This window comes from Pinus tabuliformis, chromosome 9 (assembly GCF_031772625.1).
Source record: "Pinus tabuliformis cultivar Carrire ecotype Pingquan chromosome 9, CPIR1, whole genome shotgun sequence".
Lineage (NCBI taxonomy): Eukaryota > Viridiplantae > Streptophyta > Pinopsida > Pinales > Pinaceae > Pinus > Pinus tabuliformis.
The window spans coordinates 921048198-921074899 of record NC_142307.1 but is presented as its reverse complement, the minus strand read 5'-3'; the positions used below and the strand labels follow the sequence as shown (position 1 = coordinate 921074899).

The 26702-nt window shown below is 33.4% G+C and overlaps 1 pseudogene; it reads right to left on the bottom strand.

Annotated features, from left to right (window-relative positions):
- Positions 1–642: 642 nt before the first annotated feature.
- Positions 643–23958, bottom strand: LOC149151745 (large ribosomal subunit protein uL2-like; annotated as a pseudogene).
- Between the last annotated feature and the right edge of the window lie 2744 nt (positions 23959–26702).

Below are 26702 nucleotides of genomic sequence, written 5' to 3'. Positions count from 1 at the left end.
AGATCATATATGCAGTATGTACTTGAGTGTCTAGAGCCAAAAGTATTCAACTGGTGTGAGGTCGTGATTTCTTCACTAAAAGAACAACTGACCAAGGTAAAAAGTTGTAAGATGAAGAATTTTTGCTATGGTTTGATCTTAATCGCTTTTACCTTAGAGAGAATTCCATTGATGCAATTGCAGCATGTATCACTGGGTGTAGTTGGTCCTACAGATCCATGCATGCAGAGGTGGGTCGAATTGATGGCTCGACATGTGGGTCAGTCAACAATCATTTTTTCCACTGCATTCTTCAGTTGGCTCGATTGACAACACATTGTCATTGAGGAGCATCCATACATAGGGATGGATTTTTGTGGAGATCCAGACTTGATTCTACCAGTCGGAGTGCAATGGGGTGCTATAGATAAATTGTTTTACCAAAGTATTTTTTGATTTTCAAGTTTCTACATGTTTTTGTGTTTTTAATGTTTCCAAGACTAAACTAAAATCATTCTCATGCATGCAGATGTGGGTATTGTTTGACTTGTGAGACACCAACAGGAGGTAGGTGGGCCAACACGGAGAAACATTAGGAGAGTAGTTCTCCAGGACTTGGATTTGGCCGAGACATTGGCAGAGTTGCAGGATCACATAGAGGGATTAACCCTTGGTATTCCGAATGTCACTAGCATGACAAATATTTTGATGGTTACCACCACCATGAGGATGCTCAACTGGATTCATAGAAACACCACGGACATTGGGCCAACAGTTTCTTTTGATCCTGTATTTGTGGTATACATTGCCAGCCTTGAGCATTGGTTTTTCTGTTCATCCACCTCCAACAACTTTACCAATCATAGCTCTAAAACCACTTGGCAAAATATTCTTAGCTCTAGAGGGAAGCTTCACCCTGGAAAATGAGACAATTAGGGTTAGCCCTCCCGTCATATAATAAAATTGAAATTCAACATAGAACCGAGATTCAACATACAATCTGAAAATAAGGCCCCAAGTAACTTGTAAAGTGTGATTAACATGTTTCCTATAAATTTTAAGAAGCATTAAAATAATTATTTTTTCTTTCTAATATTCCCATTCAGACAACATAGATCTATGGAACCATGATAAAAGTTAAGCAGTCCCACTCTTCGTTCTCATGTTTCCACTACCAAATATTCTAGCTTAAAGTCATTTAAATAAATCTGTTGATGTTGACTATGTTGTTTTTTCTATGCTTGGTGTTATAAGCTAGAAAAATCACTGCATGATATCATGCTCTCTTATTTTCAACTCCATTTTTCTTACATGCCACCTTGCATATCTGTCGTCCATTAAGATTGTGGGCGTGGCATTTACAATAAAGTTATGTAAGCGGATTCGTCTGTTACTCATGTAAATCTTCTTCTAACTGGTTAAATATATATGTGTAAAGCTAAGATAGGGCTTTATTTGACCTTTTCCTATTCCTCATTTTTTCCTGCAGTGTTTACTGCATGATCTATTGGGAAAACTATTATCTACCAGCATATATGTGGAGTTAATTATTGGCTATGTGGCTGATTGGTTGGAATCTAATCCATTAAAGTCACCCAACGATTTCTCTTGGCCCCATCCACTTGAAATGGCTCCTTTTAGAGTCAAAAAGCCCACAAGGAGCACATGTCAAAAGTAGGATTTGAATCTAGGTGGAGAGGATAACTTCTCCTAAACATCCAAGCTAACACATGTTAACTTATTTGAAGCTTCTGATTATGCTTTCACATTAAAAAATAAAAAAATATTTCACACATAGAAAACATGTTACATTATCCATCAAAAAGTAGCGAAACAAAATACAAACTGATACATAATGTAAAACTTAACTCCAAAACAAAACTGACATGTTTCATGTCAAATTGGTAAAATAAAATCAACAATCTGTTCAATTTTAACATCATCCTATAAACCCCACGAAAATATTATAGTATATGTGTATGTATTATGGAATTCCATCTAATGTATATATATTATCTGTTTGATATTGATTTTTCACTCTGAGGTTAAACACAACAATGTGCTTATTGGGCTCTGAACATCTCACGTTGTCTTTGTAGGGCTACATCATCCACTTATGGATATTCAATTATCACAATCTCTCTTCTTATGGTTTCACACTCAATGGCAGTGATGACCCAAGACCAGCTCCAAATGTCCCTCTCTATATATGATAAATGAAAAGGGCATATAGGCATTCAAATTTGTAATCAAAAATGGTTTGGCTCCTCGAAAAGCTTCACTTGACAAAGAAACAATCTCTTTTTCTTTGATGGATCCACCCAACAGAGGGTATGACCCATAAATTTTTCTCTTTAAAGGATTTTCTTTTAACTCAAATAATCCCTCCTGTTCATTCTTCTACACCTACAAGCCAGCCTCCGTATTATTTTCGATTCTCTATTCCTCCTAGGTTAAGGTGGAGGAGTCTTACTACCATGCCCATAGGTTGATTCGAGATTAAATAGTGTATGTCTAATGCTGAAAGATATCAATGTGTATCCAAGTCGTGAGGCTTCTTCTTGCAAACTACTATGGTGATACACCCCTGGGGCAAGAGTTTTTCATCATTGCATTTATCTTTGTGCTTGACAAAGAAAATGTTATGTACAATATGTCCTGGTTTATGGAGGGTTGGCTTTTTTTTTCCAAGGCCTTGGAAGACAGGTTTTAATATATTCACTGAATTCTTATCCTTAGGAATTATCTGGGTGCAAATGTCCAACTTGCCTCTTAGATGTCAGAATGCCAACTCCCTCAAGGAAATTGGAAATGTTTTCATAGATTTGTTTCCATGGCCATAAGGATAGTTGATCTGTCAAATTCTACCTCTACCCAAATACTTTAACTTGATTTGAGAAAGGGTCTTGCAGAAAAATTCATGATATATTATAATCACTGCAGTTGGATAGAAATGTTGGATTATGAACACATTGCTTTCTGAGCATAACCTCATCTAAAGGCTAAATCTAAAATTGTTTCTCAGGTAAGTATGCACAGAAATAGAGGACCACTTGATGAGAGGACAGTGTGGTCAATCACCACTGGGTAGAAAAATCCTCAGATAAATCTGATCTCAGGCCCTCCTAACTTTGAAATGCTCACCTTCCTCTGGTACTAGAACTGGTATTTCCAATGTTAGGGGAATTGTACCAAATGATATTGTGGATAATATGTCATCTTAACTAGGGGAGATGTTATAGCTGAAAGAAAAGAAAACCAGATATTTCTGATAAGCTTAAGGGTGAATGCCAATCTTAAATCCTCATGGGGTGAGCTTTGGTCCTCAGATGTTGGGTGAAATTGTAGCAAATATTGTGACTAATGTGTGTTCTGAGTTGGGGAAGATGTTGGAAATCAATCCTTTGAATAAGCAGATTGGTGGAAGGAAAACAGGATCACTAAGGAACCGACGAACTTTAGAGAAGTATTCTTTGAAATATGACGACAAGGGTTAAATTGAATTTAAGTTAAATAATAAATAAAAGGGGTAAAATTTCAGATGATATGACCCTTAAATCAAGGAGAGGTTGATGAATTGGTGCTTTTTGGTCAACTTTACGATAGGGTTTTCAATTAGCTAGTATAATATGTAATGTTGTTAGTCTTGAAATATAACATGTCTATTGACCATTTACTAAAAGACCAATCAATGTATCACATAAGCTAAATATTTGACATAGCGATCTTGTACATTAATTTATCTCTAATAAACTTTTATTTACTTGCAACAAAAATGAATTTGAAGGAAAACCCAAATCAAAACAATGGCACCCACTCAAGACTAGATTTGTTTTCAAGTGGGGCTGGTGATACCACCCACTAGAGTTCTTCTTAGGTCCAATATTCTTAGCTCTAGAGGGAAGCTTCACCCTGGTAGTGTCGTTATCGATATTGTGGCTGACGACGATGACGTAGTCTCCAGAAGCCCTAGCAAACGAACCTTGATCGCTGACATTCTATTCCATGTTGCAGACAATGGCTCCCTTCGGAATAGATATCAAGGGCAACACATTACCCACAGTCAAGTTGGCCTTCTTTCTGGAGTAAACGAACTGTCTCGTGCTTCGCGTGTGACCTGGATAGTCCCCTTGGGGCCAGGAAAATGACCTGATCCCATGCCAACATCAATACGTCAATCCTCCTAGATTTGACATTATTCGGAAAAACATAAGGCCAAAGGAATTCAGTCATAAGGGTGTCCCTTCAAAAGGATAATCGGCCTCTATTGAAAAACAAAAGTTTGAATGATAGGGTGTACATTCGGCTGCTACGAAGAGCTCTTTCTGATGCTTGAAACGAAATGGGTGTCTGAAGGTCACCTTGCAGAGGGGAGCTCTATAGCCAGGGTCATGCATTACGTATGTGGCATTTCCCCTGATGTATCCATTGCACTCGCCATAGTCGAGGCTTCTGAAACGTGCAGGTCCCTTCCTCTGATGGGTGTGGGATCTAAACACGAAGCCTGCTCCTTTTCTCTGTGAACAAATAATGTGACCCGTGTCTGCAGACTAGAGCAGATCACTACACAAAGAGTTTGGATCTGTTGTGCCTCCGAAACTGGAAGTAACAGATATGGCTATACATACAACCTACATTTACACTGGTTTCACTGTGGAGGAAAAAATATGGAAATTCAACATTTTGATTCGTATATCGAATAGTTCGACAAAGATTCCATTTAGTTTACATGATTAGTTTATTTTCTGCCTATAAGGAAATTGGGTTGAGAGTTTATGCTATATCCACATGCATAGACCGGTGGCCCCTAAAGCCAAAATAAATGGCGGGATCGCAAAATTTGAGTTGTGAGGTCAATCGATGTGTAATGGAAATTAATTGAAATTTTAAATATATTTATATTAAAGAAATTTTATAAATGGCGAGATCACAGAATTTGAGTAGTGAAGTCAGTCCATGTGTAATGGAAATTAATTGAAATTTTAAATATATTTATATTAAAGAAATTTTATATATTTTTAATAATTAATTTTTAATTATATATTAATTATTAAAGTTAATTAATTAAAAATTTTAATTGGTTTATATAAGAAATTTTTTTATATATTTTGAATATTTCATATTTAGATTTTAGATTAAAGTTTTAAATTTTGAAAATAAAATAATTTTTTGGAGGGAGGAGTGAAATGTGGTTTTTTTTGGTGAATTATAATTTTAAAATTGTTTATATTTGTCAAAATTAATAGAAATTATTTAAATTTCAAACTTAATGGAAAGAAATGAGCAAAAGCAAGGCTCTTATAGAAAGAAAACTACATATTTGTTAACCTTTAAGATGTATGAAGTCAATTTTTTTCCAAATTGAAAAATTCTTATTCGAATTTTTACCGTATCATATTGAACTCAAATCTGAATCCAAATTCGAACTTGGTAACTATGGTTTGAAGAAATGCAATTGAAGATATTTATTTATTTGTTTGTATCCAACAACTATTTGACGCAAATTCTGTGATTCCTCTACTAAGGACCCAAATGCAGGGATTTCACAAAAGATTAACTATTACATGATTTAATAGCGTGGACTATAGATATTGTAAGGGTGGAAGAATCAATCATGCCATGGACAATACAATGTGAATTCAAACTGTGCAAACAATCCATTGGCAAATGCTGGCTACACTAGTATGGTGGTGAAATTCCACAATATAATGGATATGGAAGATATGGAATTGGTAGTTCCCAACTAGTTGTCCCTAGTTCAATTGCCATTATAAGCACTGATAGAATCTGAAATCACTCGGGTGGTTGAGATGTTGGGCTTTGGGGGCACCAAACACGTAGATCTATAAAAAATCCAGCCCCACCACTAAGATCTAGATCGGCCAGGTGCTATCGTCACAGAAATAGTGCCAAGTTGTAAAATAATGCCAATAATCAAGGAAGGATCTACGATTTATAACCCCTAGGGTTTACCACCAAAGCACCCAAAACCCAAAATTTATGGCCTCTACAGTTTAATCATTTTTTCCCTCGTGATCAACCAATTCCAGTCCACATAGTTATACCATGACAACAAAACCTTCTCAATGAGAGCTGAAATTTCAATGAGAAAATAAAAGTAGAGGAAGAACTCAAAAAATAAAGCAAGAAAATTGAATTGCGAAAAAGAGAAAAACAAGGAGAGTGAAAAACACCTTAGAATCCCAACAATTTGAAGTGCAAAAACAGAGGATTGGGGCAAGTGTGGGAAGATGGCCAAAATATGGTTGGTAGAATTATGTAAATGGGAGAGGCTTATTGATCTCACATGCATGTGTTGCAATCAATCCAACCTGAAGCCTTCGTTTGTTTCATATGAGCCCCATGTTCATTGCTTTTGAAATGCCAATTTTTACCCATAGCATCCAACCTAACAATTTAGGGAAATATTTATTTATACTCCTCTCACTTGCAAAAGAGTTTTATTTGAGCTGACTTCCTCAAATTAGATATTAAAATTGATTTTCAAATAAAATAAAATGGATATATTTTTTATTATTAAAAGTTAGTTTTAGTTTGCCCCATGGTGTAGATAATGATAGAATGGGTTGTTAAGGCATTTCTTATGATGTTATTGGTTTAAACTTCGATTAGCTTAGTGTGCCACGTGTGAGGCAATGTGGGTACACTTGGAGGTGATTGTGGTAGTGGATAGAATCGATCCCCTGTCACGTAAGTACAAGCTCACTATAGTTGTAGATTCTGCCATATACAAAAAATAACAATAATAATATTAATCTTATTTTTTTAATTTTATTAAATTAATTATTTATCAAAATTAGATGTTATTAAAAACACACAATTTTATTGGAAGTAGTTTAGGTGATGGCAACAAGGGAAACTAATTTTCTTGTAAGCATTTTCTAAATTGTGTCTCCACTCAAACACTCTCATAGAAAAAAAAAGTCTTGACCCCACCCAAAATGCCTAAAAGGAAACTCTCAAGCAAGCCACCCAATGTCACCTTGGTGGCCTTCTCTCACTCTTTAGACTACAACAAGGATATCCTTGTCCAGGGGGAAATCCTTAAAGATCGAGCTAAGATAGGTCATTGAGTAATGAAGGGAAGTTCCTTAACGAAGACTAGTGATTTGACACTACTCACTCTCAAAGTAAAAGTCCAGGGATAAGTGTGCGAATAGTCAAACAAACCATGAATTATTAACAAATTTTGAATGATTTAAATTAGGAAACTATTCTTATTCATGCAACGAAATTATACTTGGAAAATGAAAGATAAAACTTGCTCAATTAACCATATAACATGAGATGCTAGTGAAGCATATATACAATGGCACAATAAAAATAGAAAATGAATCATAAATTGTGTCCATACAAGTAAGGCATTAAATCATTCATTCATCGTATTCATGAGCATTGGAGATTGAGAGTTTGTTATCATGATCAAGAGATCATTCCACAATTAACAGATCATACACCAATAATATTAACTATGTTTGGGACGAAAAAGGGTTATGTGTTTGCGATGATAAATAAAGGAAATATTCAAACTTGTCTTTGTTATTAAGGACAATGAAGACAACAAAGTTGAATGTGGACTATCTACACATTTAATGTAACATTCAAATGTCACCCATTTATCATCAATTTATCACTATTTATAGTTGGGTAGTTTGTAACCATAGAATTGTGACCCAAATGATGTATTTGTAACATTCCAAAGTGTGTAATTACAACTAATGAACCATGAGAAATACCATTAGCGTGTGAGAAAAATAACCACTATGCATTTAGAACACATTGTCATTAAGACTACAGATCAATGTAAGTTTTAAATCACCCCTAAACAATAAGAAATTCCATATGTCAACATCAAATATTTAAGAATTGTGTGCATTGTCTAAATTGTGTGCAAAGTGCACCAATAGTGGCACTATTGGGCTTCTATCACTATCTTGTTATGTGTGTTAGGATGTGGGATTTCAAATTAGAAAGTGATCATACATCTACAAAAAGGCAGGGAAGTAAACCATTAAGACAATCTTAAAAATAGTGAATTGTTAGCCTTATGAACCATGCCATTTGACATTCCCATGCATTGATTTGCATAAGGGTGTGGTTAAAATGTCAAATGTGTTCAAAAAATGTAAGAAATAAATGTATGAAAAACAAAATTTAACCATGATGCAAATTCGTAAACCCTTTTCACAATTATTAAAGAGCTTAAATATCAAGGTGTTTCATGCATTCATGTACTCATGTGAAGCTTAAGAGTGTTTATTATGCCATACATATGTTACTTAGATATGTCAAATCCAACATGAACAAGTAAAAATATGATATTGCATCCTTACAAGTAAAGCGCTAATCATTTTTAATTTACGTTAATCATTTTTAATTTTGTCACTTATTATTTAGTCATATATTTTAGTCCTAAACTGAATTATTCATTTAAGTTAGTCACTTTTAGTTGAGTCACTTAATATCTAGTCATATATTTTATCCCTAGACTAAATTAGCTGTTTAAGTTAGTCGTTTTTAATTCGGTCACTTAAAATTGCTCAAATTTAGTAGTAATTCACTTGAAATAATTGTGGTGACTAGCGTTTTTACTCACGTAGTCACTAATCTCTCATTTTGTACTAGTGTTAACAGTGTTTGTTATGCCATAGATATGTTACCTAGATATGTCAAATCCAACATGAATAAGTAAAAATATGATATTGTTTCCTTACAAGAAAAGCGCTAATCATTTTTAATTTACGTTAATCATTTTTAATTTTGTCACTTATTATTTAGTCATAAACTAAATTAGTCATTTAAGTTAGTCACTTTTAGTTGAGTCACTTAATATCTAGTCATATATTTTTTCCCTGGACTAAATTAGTCATTTAAGTTAGTCATTTTTAATTCGGTCACTTAAAATTGCTCAAATTTAGTAGTAATTCACTTGAAATAATTGCAGTGACTAACTTTTTTAGTCACATAGTCACTAATCTCTCATTTTGTACTAGTGCATGGAACCTATGTGGCGTGAAACACGACACTTTGATTTGGCCATTAGGCAGACCAAATGAGCCAAAAACAAGTTACACATGGCACTCCTATAGGGGGCCACAGGGATTGGTGACATCATGGAGACATCAGGCATGGTCGACGAGTCCATGCAGTGGAGACAAACACTGGGCCCGACCAACAGGCCTAGGTTCAAGTTATTTGGGGCCCAGACAAGTCAAGGTCGAGATGGTTGAGAGGACGTCCCCATGATCGAGGTCGACCACCTGCTAACTAGGTTGGGAGTTTGGAGGACGGGCCTCATAGGGGGGTCAATGCATTGTTACCACATTTGGGAACCGACCCTTGTCTATGTTGTAGTACATGGATTTTCCATGGGGGAAGAATGGCCATGTGGGCACCAAGTGAGGACCACGTGGGTGCCATGTGGTAGGCCAAGATGACATGGCAGCATTTAATAGGACAATCTTTAAATGGCCATAACTTTTTATCGATAGGTTGGATTGAGGAGAAATTTATATCGCCAAAAAGGTCTTGATGAGACGAAAACAAAGATGATGTTTATTTTTGGTTTTAAAGAGTTTGAAAAAATGATGAAAATTTTGGCACTCCATTTCCATGACAGGGCTATGGAGGTTGAGTCATCACAGTGACAATCTACTTACGTCTTTAGTGAGGTCTGTGGGTGGTAAGGAGGTGTGTTACAATATGATTGCCACATCCACTATTTATAATCCAAACGTCACTAGATAAATCTTGAGCAAAATTACATGTAAATAATAATGATTTTTCACACTTCTTCAAAGAATAGTTTGCACCTTGTCCATTAAGATCAACTTTCTTCTTTCTGCATTCATACACATAATGACCCATCTTATTATAATAATAAAACTTATTTTTTTAATTTTTCATACCTTTGATTTTATTGCAAATTTTTGTTTTTTCTCCCACTTGAACTATGAAGAATTTGATCTAATCTTATTTCTTGTTTTGAATCATCTTTATGATTGTTACTTCTTTTGTTCCTATCTCTGCCTCTTGATCTAGATCTTCCTCTTCCTCGTGAGATAGAAACTTATGATTTGAATTCATTTTTCTAAAGATTCTTCATGCATGTTTATTCAATATTCATGGGATAACAAGGATCTCAATATAACATCTACTAATAGCTATGACAAGTCTCTAGTCTCTTCAATAGTTGTGATGACCACATCAAATTTCTTAGGCAAGGTTCTGAGAACCTTCTCTACCACTTTCTGATCTAAAATATCTTCGCCATTTATCCTTAGTTGATTGACAATGTTAATTACTTGGTTTATCTATTGGTCAACGAAATCTAACTCTTTCATCTTCAAATTCTCAAAATTCATCCTCAACGTTTGGAACTTCACTGTCTTCACCTTCGTGGTTCCTTGATAATTAGTTTCTAAGATGTCCCATGCTATCTTGGAAGACTTTGTTGTTGAGATCTTGGGAAATATTGTTGCATCTATGACATCTTGGATGGAAACAAGTGCACTCACATCCTTTTTTATGTTGACTTTATGTTGATATTTTTGTGTGTTCGTCAAGGTTGTTTGGTTGCCTCATCAATTGGCTCTCTATAGCTATGAACTACAAGTTTCCACACATCCTCGAAATGTAACCAAGTTAGGTCCTAATGGCCTAAATTCATATTATTTTCCTATTAGAACTAAAAACAATTGATGGGAAATATTCCCACTTAAAGTCATATTTTCTTTTCTAATCTCTTAAAAATACCTTTTCTTAATATAAAAAACAATAGAAGAACCCCTTTTGAATATTTTTAATATAGTAGTCAAAAACACTTTTAAAAATATCTCTCCCAGAAATAAATTTTAATACACCCTTTTTTTCAATATATTAATTAAAAAAAATTAAAAAAAATATCCCAACGGAATTTTCTTAAGGGAATAAGTACTTTATCATTAATTTATTTCAACTTTTAAATTTTTTACATAATCAAAATCACATGAAAATCAGATAAAACATATCTTCCATATGTCAAATGGAAATATGATTAGCTATAAAATTGTTTGACCTTCCCAAAGAGAACTTTGTGTACATGTTGACAATGGTGAATTTAATATCTTATTTATCTTTAAAAACTAGTATACCGCCAAAGTGGGGACGGGAATACCGAAGAGGCAGAGGTTAAATTTTGGTTATGGTTAAATTTTGATTATATATAAATGTTTTGGGGAAGGGAATACAGAAGAGGAAGAGGTTAAATTTTGATTATGGTTAAATTTTGTTTATATATAAATGTTTTTACTGTAAAATTAGCAGTTCATTTAAACAAGTGTTACAGGGAAGCATAGTGTCTACACCTCAAGTTAGGAATCACACTCTACAAAAATATACATAAAACATTATAAATTGCATTGGTTAATGCTAGATTAATAATGGTTAGTTAATAGGCAAATCAAATCCTAAAGTCTTCCTTTGGAAGGATCTAATAAATTGAGATGTCTACACATTTACAATTTTCCTCCTACGTCATAAATAATGGCGAGGATTAACTCCTTATGAATTAGTGACTTCTTCCATTTTTTCTATCATTATCTCTCATTTTAAATATTTCATTCCATTTATCATTGGATTCCATCATTAATTTTTCTAGCTTGGCATTTAATTCTATAATATTAACCATTTTTTATAAACCCAGAGCAGTTCATACCTCCTAGAGATTAAATTCTAGTTATTACTTTTTGTAGTTGAGTTTGACACACCTCCTAGAGATTAAAGTCTTGTTATTACTTTCTATAGTTGAGTTTGACATAGTATGGGCAACTGGCTGAAGAAAGGAATTAACAACTGAATAAATGTGTGACAAGGACTCCATTTGTTAGCTTCTGATCTATTTTGAATATGTTTTGTAATGATGGATGAACCTGGTGCTCGAATCTATTTGGCAGTTGTTGATCTTTTTTTAATATGTTTTGTAATTATGGATGCACCTATTGCTCTCCAAACAAGAGTTTTAACAGTAAATTTAAAGGAAAAAACACACAGACTTTAACTCTAATAAAAGTTTAATCATTTATGCTTTGCTAACCTTCACGTCTTTCAAATTTGTAGCCTATAGGGCTCATCCTTTCCAAAACCGTAGGGCCCATCCAACCCCTCTAAGTATTGTGGGGTTAGAAGGGCATCAAACATGTAGACCTTGGGTCTTGCCTTATGTCGATCCAAATGGATCATGCTTGGTTTACATTATATGGGTCCACATGGGTGATTCCTTTTAGAGCTGTAAGAGGAGCCTTCTCTCTATCTCTCTTTGTGTGTGTCCTATAAATATGCATCATTATTATATGCATTGTTTTCCAAATTTTTCAAACTTTTCTGACTATGTAAATTTTGGTAAGTTATAAAATAGTAATTTTAAGGCCTTTTCTATAACAAAGCTACCATAGTCAACGGTCAAGAATTGCAAAAGACAAACTAAACATCTCCTCTGGCATTGTAAAAGTTTGTGATCATAATGCACAATTAATTCTACAAATATTAAATATTCCCTAGGAAGAATAGAATATAAAATATTTTATTAAACGTCCACAAGGCCAAATGGTCAATGGGACAGAGAGGTTACTTTTTTAGGAGGCTATGTATCCTCTTGCACTTTCATAAGGCCACAAAACTTGTATAGCATAGCCATCTATTTCATGAAAAAATCATTCTCCCTTCTACCACATTGTTTCTCCTTTAGCTAAACTCATTTATTACATATATTTAGCTCCTAATATAGTGATTCAAAACATGAAAATATTTCCATACTCTCCTTTCATGTTCATCATACTTGTCTCACAGACCACATTTCATGTCATTCATATTCTACAATTCCATTGTTGATTCCTTCATTCTCAAGAACTTACAACTCGTCCATAGATTTGGTTTTAGTGCCACTGTAGAACTGTACATGTGCCTTTTGACAAATTTATGATTCTGCCAAGTTTTTATACAACCATCACCAAAATCCTTGACCAAATTCCAAAGGTACAATGACCTTGTACAAGTGGCTCCATCTTTTTAGCCATTTTTAGAAGAACCTTTAATTACATGTTATACTTTGATATTAACTGATTGTGTTACAATCATTTCAAAATCCTATAATTCTCATGGTTACAGTTGATATCTTCTTGTTGCATCACAATCATTTCAAAATCTTTCTTTAATTTTCAATTCATAGATTGGGGTTTTCCATTTTCATACTGCATTGTTGAAAGCTAATTTCCTTATAACTATAGGGTTAATTGAATATGATTAGTGTCCAAATTATCTTAAAATGTTCTGAAGCAAGAAGAAAGGTTTAGACCTATGAAGCTATAAATCAGTGAGTGACTAATTGGGCCTTTTAGTTGCATTGAAAATAGGAAGTGGTATGGTTTACAAAGGCATAAAATGTAACAATTGAGGATAACTTAACCTTTTTTAGCTTTCTTGGTCCTAGTATGGACTCTGAATAGTTAATGATATAGTTCCCTAAAAGCGATATTTTTCCAAGAACAATAAAGCTTTAAGTTGTGCGAACAACATGCTGAAGAAATAATTTGCAGTTGGAATTAGATTACAGACATAGGCAACAAAGAAATTGCTCATTTTCCCTTGCCTTCAATGAGAAAGCACCCATATTGGTAGGGCCCACCCTATCTTTCGGGAATGCTAAGGAGGAAAAATTAGCTTTTAAAGTTTTAGCATTCACTACCTTAGAGTGAATTTGTTGGATCCTTTCATGGAGGGTGATTCTGAGATTGCCCTAGATCGTTTGGTATGTTATGAGCAAAATTATAGGTAGCTAAACCAATATGATTGAAATAAGTAGCCAGTGTGGGCATCCCAAGCCACTATAAGAACATATATGGAGTTATGCTTGAGCCTTGAGCTTTTCCAGATCAAAATCCAAAACAATATTCAGTATGCTCTTGTTCTTCATTATTAAACACTTCAATTCATTTCATATCTTTTCTAAGTTTCTATATGATAAAAAAAAATTGGGGTGATTTTGCATTAAAAAGGGCATTAATGTGCAGGATGTTATAAAGATGTAATGTCCTAAAAACATTTTTGGGTATGCAAGTGCTTGAATGCACACTAGAGTACTGCCCATGGGCCATAACATGATTTCTTGAGAAGACATAATCTTGTGTAGGCAAAACAACCCAAGAAACTTGGGGGTTAGTCACCAGAATCTACGCTACTAATAGATGCTTGATAAATAACAAACATCTACGAATTTTCTATAAGTGATGGGTATAATTTTAGATACACATACATTGTCCGGCCCACATTAAATATACTCTTTCAATAACAGGCATTTCCATAAGTTTCAAAATTCTTTATAAACATGGCTTTTTTGACCATCTTCCATCTAATTTATGCACATTAGTTATACAACTAGAGAGAATGGAAATGGATATGCTACTTGAACATAAATATTGGATCTTGAATTAAGGATGACCTATTTTATAGACATCAGTATAAATATTCAGAGCCTGGAAATAGATAGATATATATCGGATCCATACTAGGACATGATGAATTTTTTCTAAATTACAAAGTTTTTCCCAAAAGATGACAGTCTAAATAGTTGGTGAACTTTTGGTTAGTGAAATCGAGTGGTTATTCTTACACTTTTTCTTGACAACTAAACACATATGTATTTGTATTTAACTAGCTTACTATGAAAGTATTCAAATTGCACAAAATCATTGCATACTTCAATTTAGATGGTTTAAATTTGGACCAAGTTTGACTAAGTAGTACGACCTGTGAATAAATAGGTGAAGCATAATAGGGACTGGAAAATTCCAACTTAAGTTTCAATTTTACAATTCTCCTATCCAAATATATCTTTATTTTCCAGAGAGTGCAAAATTAATTCTAGCCATACAGATTGGGTTTAGAAATATTGGAAAACCTTGATTTGTGTCTCTTGAAAGAAAGGCCAGTATGTATTATGTTTGAAATGTGGACAACCTCTTTGTGTGTAAGAAAATATTTTTTTAGCATGTCCTTCATGTAGTTTTTCATCTGATGCTACAACTATTATACTTCAAGAGTCGTTCCTTCTTTCTTTCTTTCAATTATTTTCTAATCCAGGTATTTTACTCGAACCAAATTCTGAGTTGATTTAATTCTTGTAGCTAGTCGATGCTATTGAGCAGATGGTTTCCCTGAATGGACAACTTCCACTTTATCATGGTGCTCTGAAGAGATAAGCTCTCTTGATTTGGTTAAATCAAGAGAAAGGCCCCATTCCTTCTCCAACAGAGACTTCTGAAGAAGAATTAGAACCTCCAACAAATGTTCTTCCTGAAAAATCACATCATTTTCAAGCACAATGGATGTTGTGCATGAAAAGTATGGAAAGAGAAAAAAAGGAATGAATAATGATAACAACTCACACAAAATTATTTTATTAGAGAGAAATATATACGTGTGTTTTATATTTACAAATCCACAAACTGACTAGCCATCACAATTGACTCAATAACAAGAAACAACTAATCACCTATGTGATTATCTAAGTAAACTCAAGATTAATTTCTAACACTCCCCCTTAATCTTGAGGGTTACATTCTTTTAATGCCTAAATTTTGACACTAAAATTCCAAATTGACTCTTCCCAAAGGTTTGGTGAAGATATCTTCTAACTGTTCCTTAAAATCATAAAATTTGAGAGTTATGCCACACTTTTAACAAGTTCACGAATGAAGTGGAATCAAGTATCAATATGCTTTCTTTCTTATGAAACATATTATTATCTGATAAGGAAACAATGGAATTATTATCACAGAAGATTGAAGTAGGCTCCTTTTCTATATATCCAAAGTCTAACATAAGTCTTTTCAACCATACTTCTTGGCATACTGTTGTATTTGCTGCCACATACTTGGCTTCTACATAATACATGGTAAGTATGGGCTACTTTTTGGATGTCCATGAAATCAAATTATTTCCAAATAGAAAATCATATCCATAAGTGCTCTTCCTATCATTAATACAACCTACAAAATCATTGTTTGTATAACCTATGAGCTTATTGTATGTTGAAGTTGTGTACCACAAATCGTAATTGGTTGTTTGTAATGTACCTTAAAACTCTTTTTCCAAATTTCTAATGACAATTCTTAGGGGATTCCATAAACCTGAAATATAACTTGTTGCATATGCTATAACGGGTCTAGTAGCAGTAAGATACATAAGACTACCAACAAGCTGCTTATACAAAGTAGAATTAACAACAATACCCACATCATCTTTGCTTAACTTTGTACCAAGCTCAATAGGAGTATCTTTTGGTTTACTCTTGTCCATCTTAAACCTTTTCAAAACATCAGTAGCATACTTTTGTTGACTGATAAAGATACCATTATTTTATTGTTCCACTTCAATATCTAAGAAATATTTCATTAATAAAAGATTTGTCGTTTCAAATTCATTTTTTGTTGTTGCTTTAAACTCATCTAACTGAATATTCCCTACATAGATCATGTAATCAACATAAAGACATAATATAAGGATATTAACTTGATGATATTCCTTGATATACAAAGTTGGCTCGTGTTTGCTCCTTCTAAAACCATCATACAACAAGTAATGATCACTTCTACTGTACCAAGCTCTTGGAGTTTGCTTCAAATTATACACTTTATGTTCTTTTCCTTTGACTTCAAATCCAGGTGTTTGATGCACATACACTTTCTTGTCCTTTGGCATGGAATCCAGGTGGTTGATGCACATACACTTTCTTGTCTTTTGACTTCAAATCTAGGTGGTTGATGCATATACACTTCTCCATTCAAGAATGAATACTTTACATCCATTTGGTAAATAGGCCACTTGTTTTGTGCTGCAATAGCCAATACAAATCGAATAATATATATTCTCACTACAAGTGCAAAAGTTTCACCATAATCTATGTCAATTTGTTTTGAAAAACCTTTGGCAACTAACCTTGCTTTGTGTTTCTCAATCTCACCTTTCTCATTCAAATTTGTTTTATAAACCCATTTAACACCTATGGAGTTTTTATTTGCTGGTAGATCAACCAAATCCCAAGTTTGATTTCTTTCAATAACATCAATTTCATTATTCATTGCATCTACCCATTCCTTTTTCTTTACAACTTCTTCAAAACAAGTAGGTTGAAATGAGAAAAATGAAAAATGTGTTATATTATTATTATCATATTGTGCATAAATATCACTCAAACCTTTCATTTTTTTATTTCTATCACAACCAGAATCACTATTATATGATAAATTGTTTTCTCCTTGAACTTGCAATCTTGGAGTACTTGTTGTAGATGCTTGACGTTCATCTAACACAACAAAAGGATTATGACAAGTACCATTTTCCATTTCATTCCATGATTTTTCTTCCATAAACTTAACATCTCTACTTATGAAAAACTTCGTAGTAATAGGATTATACAATATGTATGCTTTATATTGCTCACTATATCCTATAAAAATGTACTTCTCACTCCTATCATCAAGCTTCTTTCTTAGTTTTTCTGGAACATGAGCGAAAGCAATACAACTAAAAACTCGAAAATGTGAAACAATTACCTTTTTTCCAAGCCATGCTTCTTCAGACACTTTACCTTGAACACTAGAACTTGGTGATGTATTCAGTATGTCTATAGAACATCCAACTTCTTCAGCCCAAAAATCTTTAGACAAATTTCTTACTATAAGAAAACTCTTATCCATGCTCATGGTTGTTTGATTCTTTCTAGAGTCTGCCACTCCATTATGTTGTGGAGTATATCTAGTTGTTGTTTGTTTCTTAATGCCATGATGTTTACAAAAATCAACAAATTATTTAGAATCATACTCACCTCCTCCATCTGATCTCAAAACTTTAACAAACTTTCCACTTTGTTTCTCAGCTTCAGCCTTGGATTCCTTGAACCTAGAAAAAGTCTCATATTTGTATTTGATACAATAAACCCAAACTTTCCAGCTAAATTCATCAATAAATGTTAGAAAATAGAAACTTCCACCAATTTGTTGTGTTAGCGTAGGGCCACACAAATTTGTATGAACTAAATCTAATTGTTCTTTCACTTTGTGAAAAGTTGTTGGAAAACTATCTCAATTATGTTTTCCCATTACACAACTTGTACAAGGAGAGATTTTTTCAAACAAAGTAGGTAAACCTTTTACCACAAATTGTCTTTGCAATAAATTCATATTTTTAAGAGGTAAATGACCATATCATAAATTCCACAACTCAGTTTCATTTGTTGTTGAAACACTATGTACATACTTCCCACTTCTCATTTCAAATGGATACAACATATTCTTTGTCATATGAATCTTTGCAACCAGAGTTTTATTTTCATAAAAATTTGTGCAAGTAGTGTTATGAAACTTAACATCATATCCATGTGCATCTAATTGACTAACACTCAATAAATTATGCTTGAGATTAAGTACATAGTCAACATCATGAATATTCTTCACCTCATTTTGCTCGGTTATTACTGACAAAAAACATTTTCCTGAATCTTTTACTTGACGATCAGCACCCAAACCAATAATAGAAGTGAAAGATGTATCAAGGTTAGAAAAAAAATCATTGTCACCAATCATATGATTACTACACCCACTATCAACCAACTAGATATTCTTGATAGGAATTTGTTCAACGACTTGACATGAAAGAAATAATGTATCAGATGTTTCGCATTTAGTGTTAGATACATTAACTTTATTTCTAATTAAAACATACTACAACTTTTGACATTCAGATTTATAATGGCCATACTTTTTACAATAGTGACATTGAATGTTTGACCTTTTTGTCCACCTACAACCACGTTCGAGTTTAGGCTTCCCGAAAAAAATTGTTAAATCCTTGGACTCAAGAATAGCAGTGATTGTCATTTCAAATTTCTTTGGCAAACTTCTAAGAACTTTTTCAACAACCCTTTGATCTTCTAACTTTTCACCATTAATTTGAAGTTGATTGAAAACACCCATAACTCTAGTCATAAACTGATCAATAGTTTCTAATTCATTCATCTTGAGGGTTTCAAACTGAGTTCTAAGGGTTTGTAATTTCATAATTTTCACCTTTTCATTACCTTGATAAGTCATTTTAAGAATATCCCAACTTATTTAGCATTCTTTGCACTAGTTATTTTACAAAAAATAGAATCATCTAAAGAATTCAAAATGCAATATTTAGTTTTTCCTTCTTTTTTTTGTGTTCCTCTAATTGTTTCCTTTGAGAAGCGGACATAGCAGCAATAACATTTGCATCAGGACCTATGAACTTTGACTCAACATAATCACAACAACGTGGACCTTACAGATAAGCTTGCATTTTTAAACTCCAAAATTTATAATTAGTTCCATTGAGCAATGGTGTTGGAATTGAAAAGTGCCTTGAGGATGTGATTCTTAAAATAAAACTTCAATAAAAGAAGCAAAGAAAAATATATAAAGATTCTCTCATAAACAAACCACTTTTATGATGCCTCTCCTTCACAAATTCAGTTCCGGTTCTCGTTTTGCAGCTTGATCTTGCACTGTCGCCCACACAAGGGTTATACATTTGAAAAATCTGGTGGTTAATCAATAGACATAACTTGGGTTCTTAGTTTGTGACAAGTCTTTCACTATTAGTTTTTTTTAGTCATAGCAACCAATCATTTGTAGGACTTGCGACTTAAAAAAAAAATTGTAGGTTTTAACTTTGTACAGAAATTACCTGCATACGAATTCTAAAACACAGAAAATAAATAATGCGAGAGCATAACACATAAAACACATATACACAAAGATTTTCCATTGGATCCCAAAATCGGGACTACCAGCTTGATTTTTCATTATGTTCTTTTCAATGTTACAATACATATTTATACATGCCGAAGCATTCAATGCCATGGACCAAAAACCATCGTGTCCAAAACCATGGACTGAAAACCATCGCGTCCAAAACCATGTGTGAAAATCATGCACAAAACCATAGGTGGGTCTGCCCAACCTAACATAGGGTCAAAAACCAAAATTTTCCGGGGTGCTGACCCGGACCCCATAGAGTGGGGTTACCTTCACCCCTCAAACCCCCTATGACCCCCCCACTATGCAATCGGCGCAACGAAGGGGGGGCGAACCCCTGGTTAACTACGTGGGATAGTCATGGAAAGAATATAACACAACCCAACAAAAACAAACAATGACCCCACAGTGTAAGAGCTCAATGTAGTAACACTCCACCAAGTCAAAGTGATAACAAAGTTGTGTTGTATTCAACAATTTTTTTTTGACACAAACCAACACCTTCATGAACTACCACCAGCAGTCCTACCCACCGAACTAGGACAACAAATGGCCAAACTTATACAAAAGATGCCCGATATTTTCCCTAGCCAGTAGCTCTCACACACACAAACCCTCACAACATTGGAATAATACAAAAGGGTTTAATCCATCTTTGAATTAACCAAGCTCTGATACCATGGAAAATTTGGACAGAGAAATAAAGACACGAGTAATCATACCAACTCACATAAGATGCTTTTATTATTAGAGAGAAATATATACTTAATTTTGATATTACCAATTCACAAACCAACTAATCATCACAACTAACTCAATAACAAGGAACAACTAATCACCTACATAATTATCTAAGTAAACTCAAGGTTAATTTCTAACAGTGCATGTTGTTTCATTTGAAGATGCCAAAAATTCACAAGAATCTCCTAGTGACTTCAAAAACTCTCCTCATTTTTATTTGTCAAACCTACTTTGCGTTCTAGAATTCATACTCTTTTTTGCAAGAATTACATGTTTCTGCACATGCCTTGTCATTGCCTTGTCATTTCTAGTTTGAGTGGCTTCTTTGGCGGTGTTGAAAGTGTCAAGCCAAACCCTCAGCGCTTTTAGCTACAAATTTACCACAAGCTCGCTCCCTGACTCCTCTGCAGTGCCTACCTTTGCTCATCCCTGAGAGGTTAGCAGTGTATCGAAGACTAGCGGCGATGGTATACAACAATACCAATTACTACATGAGTATCTCGCCCGCGAGAAAAGCACGTAGCCATATGATGAACACCTCTCGGGCAACCTGACACTATTAAAAACATACAAGAAAGTATAGACACGTGGCTTATTCTTATAAGCTTTGGATGGACGACAAAAGAAGCCACAACAACTTCTCCCTATATATACACCTTCGGTGTAATAAACCTTTTAAATCTTCACTTTAATGGTGGTTTTAGGCAGCTACTAGCGTCTTTGCTAGCAGTGAGCTATGGCTCTTCTACGTATATTCCTATGGCAACTCTCTTATTCCTTTGGCTACTCAATTTATTGAGAGTGACTCTTTGAAATTTACCGTGTGACTCCTTGGAATTGACATATAGACTGATCAATGACCGCTCGAGTGGAGAATCAACCCTGGAAATCACTTCAACTACTTAAGGTGGAGGCTCAACCCATGGAAATCACTCCAACTACTTAAGGTGGAGGCTCATTGTTGCAGCTTAGGGCAGAGACTCCTTTAAGCGGCGCCTATTCAAACTGTGGTGAATAACAATTATAAAAATGACATAGTTGGGTTTTTTAAATGGTCGTGGGGTTTGCAAACTACTGCCCACTACTCTCTTCTCAAAATCTTTCACTTTACTAGTGAAAGATGGATCCAACTTGTTCTGGGTATGCCTAGTTCATTTTTCTACATTTTGTTACATAGATTTTACATCACTCAAAGTGATGGAGAAGAAGAAATTACTAAGAACACAATCTGATATGAGTTGTTACTCAGTAAATAGCATTAATCCATTTGCTTGAAGCTACCTGATTAAATAGACTCAAAACTTCTAAGATTAAATATGTTAATCTTAACTCGCACATGCATCATTGACACTTCCTACTATTTAATCTTAACTCGCACATGCATCATTGACACTTCCTACTTCCTAAATTTAAACTCTAGTATGGATGACTATCACGAAAGTACCATTATTATTGTAAAGGAGTGGCTATAAAGCTTAACTCCAACCCAATTCTTTGACTAAGAGTTTCTAGTAGTTGAAATACCTATATTGGGAATTGTTTAATTCAGTAAAGATAACTTTATGGTATTAATTTTTGACTTTAAGTAATTTTGTAATAGCAAATGCATAGACTAATTATTGCATTTAACTTGACCTCTTTTTCATTGAATATCACTTTATTGTCATCCAATAATGAGCATATAGTTAACTTAACTTATTATCACTTAATTAACCTTTATCATTTGCAATTCCCTACCCACTTTATCTAAGACCATTGCAATGCTCCATTGCCCCCTGCTTGGACTGAACCAATGAAAATAAACACAGTGTAGTGACACCAATTGATCACGTCCATTGGACTGATCGTATCACGCCCATATGAATCCGGTGATTGTAGAGCCTTTCATTCCAAAATTAGAGCCTCCACACCCTTTAGCCGGTGTCCGAATATAATAACATTTAAGGAAGAAATCATACGTCGAAGGTGTGTTCATTGCTCTCAGAACATGTATTTCTGCATATGATTCCTCTGAATACGGGGAATTGTCAATGGTGAGAAATTGGACATCTATGGCTGATATGGATTTTTCATTAAATTGATAATTGTATTTGATAACTGTATGCATGGCAGATATTGTAGTGACATAATAAATTCATTCCCCGTTCATGCGAAATTCGGAACCCAATTAGATAAAATGGATTTAGCTCACAAAACAGGCTTACGATATTCTGCGTCCTGTAATGTCATGTCAGCATCGCTTCTACATAAATCGTCTCCAAAAACTTCGATATTCTTGTTGGAAGCGAAATTTGGCAGGTTTTCTAGGCACTATACATGTCACATAGATAGAAGGTGGTTTAATGGAAAGGTATTACATAAACGATTGGTTGATAATTTAGAGAGGCGTAATCAGATCTGAACCTATGATTTATCCCATTAACAACAAACTTTAAATGAATAGCTTGAGCTATCCCTTAAAACTCTAAATCACAAACAGGTATAATACTTATTAAATACACTAGAACAACTTGAGATTAGAATCTAGATTAGATACAATCATACAAGTAATTTTGATATATCGACAAGCTTGGATTTTATTAGATATAGCAGTTACCTCTTACCGTGCCCCTGTATGATCTGAGTCGATGGTATCAATGGTATTGCTTTGGCAATATAGCCTTTAAATCAATTATTGTTTAATAAATTATCTTAAATTAACGAAGTAAATGGGAAAACATATAGTTCAACCTTCGAGTACACGTATAAAAGCGTAAGAATAGGTGGGGGCAAAAATGATAATATGCTCACAAAATTGAGTTTGCAATATTTTTTGAATCAGAATGAAGACATTCCTACTCTTTCATATTCTGAACTGTGGATATAGAGAGTAGTCTAATGAGACCACAATTAAATGAATTGTGGATATAGAGATTATTCTAACCAAATTATAATTTGTTTGGGGTAAAAATAAAAATTCAGGTAAGACTTTGATAAAATTTGGTTATTTTTTGAAAAAGAGTTTGAAGATTTTGGATGCATTAACAGTTAGGGATGATACAGAGTTAGAGAGGGTACAGTTAAAATGGTACTAAATCTATTTCCACTAAAAACTATTCAAATAATCCAACGATGAGATTTTTTTTTTTTATTTTCTAACCAAATTTAAGCACATGGCTTTGAGGACAACGCCCGTGGATATGGCCCGGCAAGAGTTTATGAATTAAAAAAATTGAAAAGTATGTCCTCTTTGAAGTTGCTGCTACGACTATGGCTAGTAGAGGCAGAGATCACCCGCAGCCAGCTGCAACTTCTTCTCGATCGCGGCCTCTATATCGTTGAAAGAAAGTCGGCCATCTCGTTTCTGCATCGACATATTTGGCTTGCGGCGCCTTCTGACATACTCTTCTGGAATATAGACATCCATAGCGAGATCCATGGAAAACCTGCACTCTGCTACGGGAGCTTATCACAAAAAATGAAAAGGGCCAAGCTGTGATAAAAAACAGATATTATTCAGGATGCGGGAAAACTGAAAAACGGAGTGATGTATGAATGAGCTATGAGGAAATGGTATGAAGACTAAAAAACATAGTGATGGATCAATGAACTCAGAAATGGAATGAAGTTCAACTGAAAATTTGTACGGAACAAGCAGGAGTGCATAGTAGCGGTAAACATGGGAACAAGTAATTAATTGGAAATATTGTTCAAATCTGCGTACTTAGTGTCCTCAGATTTTGATGTAAACCGTGGATTTAGTGGCCGTGGAGGTGAAATTAAACGGTGGGCTTATTTGTTTGGGCAACAACGTAAACTATGAACGAGGAAAGAAAGATGATGTGCCTTCCATACAATTGCAGCGGCAGACCACAACGAAGTCAAAATTCGTCAAAAGTCCAATAATGAAAGTCCCTTTCTTTTCCAACCCTTCGACAGAGGATCTGTATACCACGTGAAGGAATCAAATAACCACCCTTTTTTTATTAGCATTCATTACATTGCTGAGGAAGGAATGCCGAAGGAAGTTGTCATCAATTCGAAAAGGATCGGTACATTCTGTAACAATGAATCCATCCGTAACTCAATATTGGGCAACGTAGTCTCGTAGACTACGTCATCTGTTACTTTATTAGTTTCTTCAGACTCCATCGAGTGGAGTATTGTGATTAGAAGAAGGGATCTTAATCGAGCAGTTTTTAAAGTTAAAGTTGATTTTGACGAAATCATATATATAAGATTAATTGTCTTGTTGCTACGAAACATGTTGATAAAAAAAAATTCTTCCATATGATTTTTACTGAAAGATTGTTTAATAAAATTAATTGTTTTACACGTAATCTATATGTTATAAGTTCTTAGATTTTTTTGAATAATTTATTTTCAATGTGAAAATGTAATTTTGGAAATTGTGATTTTATTTTTTTATTTAAATAAAATTTTCAATCTAGCAGCACATTTCTCGGACCCTTTTTCTGATAAATTGGACAACTTAAATTTTAAAGAATTAATCAAGGGAAAATGCCTTAAAAAAGGATTTTTCATATTTTTCATTAGACTACTCATTTTTGGGGTTGAATTTTTTCGGAATTCTATAGAAATATGTTGGACTTATAAATTTGAAATGTCAAATCTCTATAATTCTATAATTCAATTACTCTATGTTTTTTATGTTTTCTAAGTAATCTAAATCTATATATAATAAAAAAAACATTTTCAAAGTTAAACAACAAAATATCTTGATTTGACCAAAACTTGTTTCACTTTGATTTAGCAAAAAAACTCCCAAACATATAATGTCCAAACAAAATTTATGTAAAATTAAACATAAAGTACATGAAAAATAATCAAAATAATATTTTTATTAAAATAATATATTTTATTATATTTTATAAAAATAATAAAATTTTATAAATTTAATTAATATTAATATATTAAAATATATACCTAATTTACATATTTTCAAAATTTGACAATCCCATAAAATGATATAAAAATTGTATATTAGTACAGTATATTAAAAAATTAATTAACAATTAGATATCATTTTTGGGATTCAACTGCGTTAAGTAAGTCATTCACGTATGACCATCTAATTTCTCATGATTTTTGAATAGTTCACTTAGCACTCATTGCATGGAAATGGTCATAGGTGAATGACTTACTTAACTCAGTTGAATCCCAAAAATGATATCTAATATAATGCACTGCGTAAACCCCCTAATACTTTAATTAACGCTTTTTTACATTTCCAAAATATAATATTTTGATAGGCCACAAATTACTTGGATGATTTATTTTATTTATATTTTTTTTAATAAAAAAATATGTAAGAGTGTTTGAATTGTTTTTATGGTGTAAATGGATTCAACACCATCAAAAACCCTGTGGGCACCCAAAATTCTAAAGTTTGTAACATAGATTTAAAATTTATGTCTGATTTTGACAAAAATCATGCCGAATTTTCCACTATTTTTCGAGCGAATTTGTAGCCTTAGTAGACTACTCTTATTTTTATAAATTGATTTTAAAAATGTATATCAATATAATAAATTTAAAATGAAATAAATGGGTATATATTCATCTTAATTCTAGATTTTCCAAGTTTTGAAAGGAAAATCTATAGAGATGCAAAACTTTTATGATGTTTTGCATTCAAAAAGATGTTTGCATCTTGAGAGAACCTTTCCTCATGTTTTGTACTTAAAATGATATTTGCAACTTCAATGATTTAATCCATCTTAGCACTTAGTAGATCTAGCGTTAAAATGGATCTATGCTAGCTTTAAATGCAATGTATCACCTTCATATTGAGTAGTGAAAGAATTACACATCTCTCTCATGTTAAAAAGTAATTAAGCCTATAGGCATGCCTATTTTGGAAAATGATTCCAAAATTTAATTTAATTATGAATAACTATTAGCTGGACGCTAGGGATTTAACCTCCATAGAATATCCTAAGATATTATTAGTAGGATACAACAATCAAAGGCTAAGATTTATTTATAGTTATGGTAATGTAATAAATCATATTCGGCAAATTAAGTATCTCCATGATAAAGTGGTGGTGGATCTCCATGGTCAAGAATCTTGTTCCATATTTTTCAAAAATGTATATATGTCTAACTTGTATATTAATTCTTTTTATCATTGATACAAATAATAATTAT